The sequence below is a fragment of the Schistocerca piceifrons genome, chromosome 2 (assembly GCF_021461385.2).
Source record: "Schistocerca piceifrons isolate TAMUIC-IGC-003096 chromosome 2, iqSchPice1.1, whole genome shotgun sequence".
Classification (NCBI taxonomy): Eukaryota; Metazoa; Arthropoda; class Insecta; order Orthoptera; family Acrididae; genus Schistocerca; species Schistocerca piceifrons.
This window is the reverse complement of record NC_060139.1, coordinates 449,504,546-449,512,071: the sequence shown is the minus strand read 5'-3', so window position 1 is coordinate 449,512,071 and position 7,526 is coordinate 449,504,546.

The window sequence follows — 7,526 nt, the reverse complement described above, 5'->3', positions numbered from 1 at the left end:
CAATGATCAGTGGACTATAGTATTCCTCTTACTCCTCTCTTTAGCACCTCATTCCATCATCCTCACAATTTCTCTGATCACTGCTTTCTCAGGGCAAACTGTATGGAAAAAGTTTTTTTTTGTTGCAAAAGGTTCAAGTGGTTTCACATCCAATTTACACTCAAAGTTCTTAATTTTGCCTGATTCATCAGAGAATGTATCTCTATTCACCCATAAATCATCACTCAATCTCTTTTTCTGTTGCTTACTCAATTCTTCCACCTTTTTTCCAATTAGTTCTTCAATTCTTCCATTATTTCTCACCCATCTCCACTCCCAACATAGTCGACATTCAGTTTTAAATCCACAATGTCAACAACTGTTGGCATCACTTTTATTTTTAGTTTTCCACTAAATTGTTATTATTGAAACTGACTTTTGCTTGTAATTCTTCACTACCAAAAACTGTCTCCACAGTTAATCTCTGCTCTGCAATCCATTAACCACTTCATCCATAAAATAATATCCACACTCAGACTAGGTACCACAAAATATTGTGGTTTAGACAAATGTCTCCAAGTTCAAATCCCAAAATAATGTGACACTTAACAGCTTTACTCAGTTTACCCATAGCACCCACTATTTTCAGTCCCAATAATGGCGCATCCATTACTTTGTTATCATCCTTTATACAACTGTAAATTCCTCCAGCAACTGCACTAATGTCACTACCATTGTCTAAAAGAGCTTTTTCGTCCCTACCATGGACTTTTATTCTTATAAATGGCTATTCAGCTTTAATATCATCAATCTCCTCTTCGTCATGTAATAAGTCTCTCTCAATATTGCCGTGTTCCCAATCTCTACAAACTGATTTCAAATTTCCGTCTTCTCCTGATTCTTTGTGAGTTGTGAATTCCTCCACTGTACAGGTTGCCATTTACAAAAACATTAACATTCTGCAGCACATCTGCATCTATACCACTGTTCATTGGATTTGTAGAAGTCCCCCTCTAACAATTTTGCAAATCTGCCCTTTCCCTCCTTTATTACTTTCCTGCAGGCTACTATATAGCAAACGCATCCCTTTGTGTCCTTTCTTCAGCTTTTTCTTCTTTTTCTTCTTATTTGCCTCTTTCTCTTCATCACAACAACTTTCATGATTACCCCCTTCCTCATTACCAATACTTTCAGTTTGTACCACTGTATCTTATGTTCTCTCTTCTTCTCACACTTCTTCATTTTTTTTTTATTCCATCATACATGTGAGAAAATATTTCCATACATGAACCCGTTGATCTACATGACATCTACAATTAATTTCAGGCAGTATTTCTTGACACCAGTTTTTGACTTTCCAATAACCAGGACTAGTATTACCCATATTATATATCACTAAAATTTTTACCACACCATGGCAAATTGTCACATTGGTATGGCCTATACATTTGAAATGCCCCAGCCTGGACCCTCACTGTCATGGGGACCATTTCCCATCTGAAACTTTCCTCTGCTATTATGACCTCTTCTGCTACCCCTAGAACTTGTTTGACCTCTTCCTCCTCTATCACTCACGTTTACTTGGTTCTCCCTGTTAGTCTGTTCTTGGGTCTTTTGCTACCATGCCAAGCCTCTGTTTTCATGAAACAAACAATTTGTGTGCCATCTATCTGTATCCCTCATTCTATTTAAAAGGTCCAGAATATTATTATTATGTCCTATTAATCCATAGCTTTTATTAGAAAATAAGTGCCCCATTAGTATCTCTGTAGTATTTCTATTAGTTGAAGTACTATCCAGATGTTTCATTTTATCAATCTATCTCTCACAGTATTCTTGTTTACTCTCCCTGTTTCTCCTATTGTACCACTGAACTTTCATAAAAGTTTCTACAACATTATTTTCAAACTTGCCAGCTTTTATGGTTTATACATAAACTTTACGGAAATTGGATGGTATCATTTTATGACTTCATGGACAAAAATTTGAAATGTTAACATTCAATAATCACCCCACTTCCATAGAACTGGTCTTTTGCATGGGCTGAAGGCAGGTCTATGATAGATGATAACTCATTCATTTCCTTGTTGTGATTTAACCCATATTCTTTGACTATGCATGGGCTAATTAAATTCATTTCAAGTGCATGTGTGGTTTTTACCATGTGCATATAATTTGTTCATGAGGTTAGTCTCTTGTTCATTTAATGATTTAAGACTTTGTGTGCTTTGACATGTTTCAGTGAAGTGTTTGACTGCCTTGAGTGTTTATGTTATGATTTTATGTGACATTCAGCGATCCAGGTTCATTTCGATGTTTCAGTACATATTGAGACATTTGTTCTCAGACATTTAATATGCTATATTCCTATTGTGGGATCCATGAATAAATCCAAGAAGAAATAGTACTTTGAGACAGTTAAAGAATCATATTCTATTTATTTTCTGTGCATACTAAAATCAAGAAAGGGGAGAAAATTTGCCTTTTGTACAATAAGTGGTTGTGACATTAATATTGCACATGATGTGAATTACGGTAAACACGTAAGTTATATTAAATTGAAGGAAGATAAGAAGAAAATCAACACCTTATTTGCCATGTCTGGAAATGTTGATAGTGATGTAATTAAGGCTGAGTGTCTGTTTACTTCCTTTATGGTGGAACACAATGAGTGCCTTACATGCAGCTAATCATGCTGATGCTCTATTTAAGATGATGTTTCCCACATCAGAAGCTGCAAAGAAATATAGCTGTGGCTGCATGAAAACAACATGCATTGTAAGTAAAATGGCAAAAAATTCATCATCTGAAATAGTTAAGTGCCTTCATGATGGACCATTTTCTTTGACAATGGATGGAAGCAGTGTACAAATTCCAAGTTACAGTCTGTTGTTGTTACATTATATGACATTCTGTGGAAAAAGTAGTGAGCATTGTACTATCCATACCAGCACTAGATGGGAACTTGACAGTGAGAAAGATGGGTAATCTGATGTTATCACAGCTGAATTCTCATAACATACTACTTGAAAACTGTGTGGCTTTCTGCTCTGACAATGCTCCTATTATGATAGGACACAAGCATGGGGTTTCAGCAGTTCTGCAGGATGTTCAACCATGTATTGCAATCATAGGTGGCATTTACCACCTTATTAATCTAGCAGCTGAAAAAGGTGCTGGAAGAGCACCACTTAAAGTGGATGAGATCCTTGGTGATATATTTTATTTCTTAGAGAAGAATGTCAGAAGAAAACACCTCCAAAAATTTCAGAACTTGCACAGTAAAGAGGCAAAGAAAATAATGTACTAGATACATGTATGTACTATGTCATTATCTTTAGCCAGATATTTGGCTAGCACCAGTGGGATCTGTTTCCCCCTTTCTTCAAGAAGGAAGTAATATTATGCATCCAAAACATTTCAACAAGCTTGACATCTTTCAGAATACCTAGGGTTGAGCAAAATGGATCCAATGAGTATCAAAAAAGTGACTTCTAGATTCTGCTACTAAACATGCCTGTAAAAGAATAGCACAGTCTTGCAAATGTGACACATCCATCCTAAAAAGTATGACTTACGCTGCAACACGTGAGGAAAAATTGTTTATGTTCCTGTCCTCAAACTTGAAAAAGGCCTTTTGTACTTTCCTTCATGTGACTATTCCTGTGTTTGACAAATTGAATGTTGCTCTTCAGACTTCTTCCCCACAAGTTCACTTTTTATTAGAACTTTTAATAGGTTTGCTAAAGAAGTTGTTCACAAGGACTTTTTTCAGGAACCTAAAAAGGCCACAGCTTGGCTTTAGAGTCAAAGTATCATGTGATTTGCAGTGTGTATTATATTATTTCTTGCCCGAGTTACATTAAACAAGTTTTATTGTGTAAAGTGTTTTCCAGTCATCACATATCTGCTTAATTTATCAAAGAAGTCCTGTTATGCTCCAAACCAATATTCACCCCAACTGCTGCCATTTAACATGAATTTTTTCTTGATTCATATGTTCATGTATAAATCATTGGCCTATGATGTAAGTAGATGTGGTTTCATTGAAGTATCCTGTCTAAAGCATAGATTATTGTATTTTATAGTCCAGAAGTGTTATTATTTTTGTCAAGCAGGGGTATGTTGAATATCATTAGATTTTTGTTGCACATGAGTTTTACCAATAAACGTTTCCAAAACTTGGTAGGCAAGCATTTTGTTTCACTTTTCATCAGTACTCTCCTAAAAGAGCCAACACAAATTCTTCAAAAGTTTCATATTTGCCAGGCACACCTACTCCCCAATCCAAACTTTCTCTTTTTAAACAACTTATCTTTCCGTATCCACTCTATAGTAAATGGACTTCTCAGACTACTTATAAGAGACACAGAATGTACATTCCCTTTAAGATAAACTGCTATATTATTACCACTACTATCTCGCATGTGCTGCAGAAGCTGAGGTTGCATCACTTCTACTTTGTACTATTTTCATTAAACTTCCTACCCTCTTCTCAACCATAGAAGTGGTCCTTTTAACTTCTTCCACTTTCAGCTTAATCTTTCGGCTATGTTCCTAAAACTCTTTTGCAATATTCCGTTACTTTGGTCTTTCTTTGTTTGTTCACACTTTTCAACTTGACTTTGACATTTCGATCCAAGAATTTTACCCTTTCCTTTATGGTGCTCTCAAATTTCTTTTGTTTTTCATTTAATTTAATTTCCATTTCCTCAAATGTCTCATTAGCATCATCTTTGAATTTATCAAAATCTTTATCTCCAACCTGAACTCAGATATCTTCTTCTCTAAACCATCTTCCAACTCTCGTTTAAAGTCTTTCAAGTTTTCTTTGAATTTTGGACCTAGCTCCATTTTTGAATCTATTCTATTTACCCCTTCAGTTCTTTCTGCCCTTCATTTTTCTCCTTTGATCTGCTAACAGCTTTTATCTGTCCACTCAGATCTTTCTTCAATTATTTCTTCCCATCTTCTGTTTTCTTCTGTGATCTGCTAACAGCTTTTATCTGCCCACTCAGTTCTTTTTTCAGTTCTTTCTGCCCATCTTTAATTTTTGCTAATAGCAATTCAAACATACTTTCTACTCCGCCCTTCCCAATTAGTTCTCTTTTGACACCATGTTTCAATTTCATAGTTAATTGTTTTTCTGCATTTTCCATAACATGCCCTGTATCTTTATCTATCATATTTTCAGTTCCCCATGTCTGGAAACTAGCTGTCCTTTAATCCCCTTTAATCAACATTTTGTATCCTCAATGAAAACAACGTGAAACAAAACAAGTCACCTCTACCAAATTTCAAATTTTGATCTTAAGAATAATATTTATTTATTTATTTATTTTTATTTATTTTATTATCCATCTTTAGGCATTAAAAATGCAATTGATGTCGTCATTTGTGTACATATACAGTTTACATAACTAACAGAAATGGTGTAATATATTGTAGATCATTATTGTCTAATAAGATACAAAAATTTGTCCTTGATGCTGCATAAGGTATTTGCATTATATTTACATGTATAAGTTTCATCTAAGTGAAACTATATTGGTACCAACACTTAAGATCATCTTTAGTGCACATTATAAACTCTTCTATTGTATAAAAAGCTTTTTCTCTAAGCCATTTCTTCGTGACACTTTTAAACTCATTCAGTGACACATTATGTGCCTCTATTGGCAACATGTTAAATAGTTTTACTCCCAAGTACCTGTAACTATCTTGAGTTTTCTTTAGTCTAGTAACTGGTATGTCAATTTGCTGTTTTATATGTGTATCATGGTGATGGATAGATTGTCGTAGTTTGTGACTGTGTTGGTTTTCTTTTGTGTGCATCAGACAACTTAGTATAAAGAGGGCTGCAACTGTTAGTATTTTTAGATTTTTGAAATATGGTCTACAAGACTCATTGTTTCTGACTCCATGGATGCATCTGACTGCCTTCTTTTGCCAAATGAAAACTTGTTTTGCTCCGGGTGAGTTTCCCCACAACAAAGTGGCATATGTTAAATGGGTGTGGAAAAAGGCTTAGTATGCATTGAGCAATAAATTACCACTAAGACATGACCTTAGTTTACCTAACAAATATGTCACACGTGCTAACTTAGTACAAATATAATCGGTATGACTCTCCCACGTTAATTTTGAGTCAAGATGGATCCCAAGCAGTTTAGCTGAGACACAATCAATCTTATCACTCTTAACACACAAGCTAAAGAGAATATTTACAATTTTATCATGATTTATATGCAAGTCATAGAGTTGGAACCACTTGATGGCTGCTCTGAGATGAGCCTCACTTTCGTCGTTTAATTTTCCTAAATCTTTCCCAGCTGTAACAAAAGTTGTATCATCTGCAAAGAGTGTGGATTTACATAACATGGTGCTGGGCAAGTCATTTACATATACACTCCAGGAAATTGAAATAAGAACACCGTGAATTCATTGTCCCAGGAAGGGGAAACTTTATTGACACATTCCTGGGGTCAGATACATCACATGATCACACTGACAGAACCACAGGCACATAGACACAGGCAACAGAGCATACACAATGTCGGCACTAGTACAGTGTATATCCACCTTTCGCACCAATGCAGGCTGCTATTCTTCCATGGAGACGATCGTAGAGATGCTGGATGTAGTCCTGTGGAATGGCTTACCATGCCATTTCCACCTGGCGCCTCAGTTGGACCAGCGTTCGTGCTGGACGTGCAGACCGCGTGAGACGACGCTTCATCCAGTCCCAAACATGCTCAATGGGGGACAGATCCGGAGATCTTGCTGGCCAGGGTAGTTGACTTACACCTTCTAGAGCACGTTGGGTGGCACGGGATACATGCGGACGTGCATTGTCCTGTTGGAACAGCAAGTTCCCTTGCCGGTCTAGGAATGGTAGAACGATGGGTTCGATGACGGTTTGGATGTACCGTGCACTATTCAGTGTCCCCTCGACGAACACCAGTGGTGTACGGCCAGTGTAGGAGATCGCTCCCCACACCATGATGCCGGGTGTTGGCCCTGTGTGCCTCGGTCGTATGCAGTCCTGATTGTGGCACTCACCTGCACGGCGCCAAACACGCATACGACCATCATTGGCACCAAGGCAGAAGCGACTCTCATCGCTGAAGACGACACGTCTCCATTCGTCCCTCCATTCACGCCTGTCGCGACACCACTGGAGGCGGGCTGCACGATGTTGGGGCGTGAGCGGAAGACGGCCTAACGGTGTGCGGGACCGTAGCCCAGCTTCATGGAGACGGTTGCGAATGGTCCTCGCCGATACCCCAGGAGCAACAGTGTCCCTAATTTGCTGGGAAGTGGCGGTGCGGTCCCCTACGGCACTGCGTAGGATCCTACGGTCTTGGCGTGCATCCGTGCATCGCTGCGGTCCGGTCCCAGGTCGACGGGCACGTGCACCTTCCGCCGACCGCTGGCGACAACATCGATGTACTGTGGAGACCTCACGCCCCACGTGTTGAGCAATTCGGCGGTACGTCCACCCGGCCTCCCGCATGCCCACTATACGCCCTCGCTCAAAGTCCGTC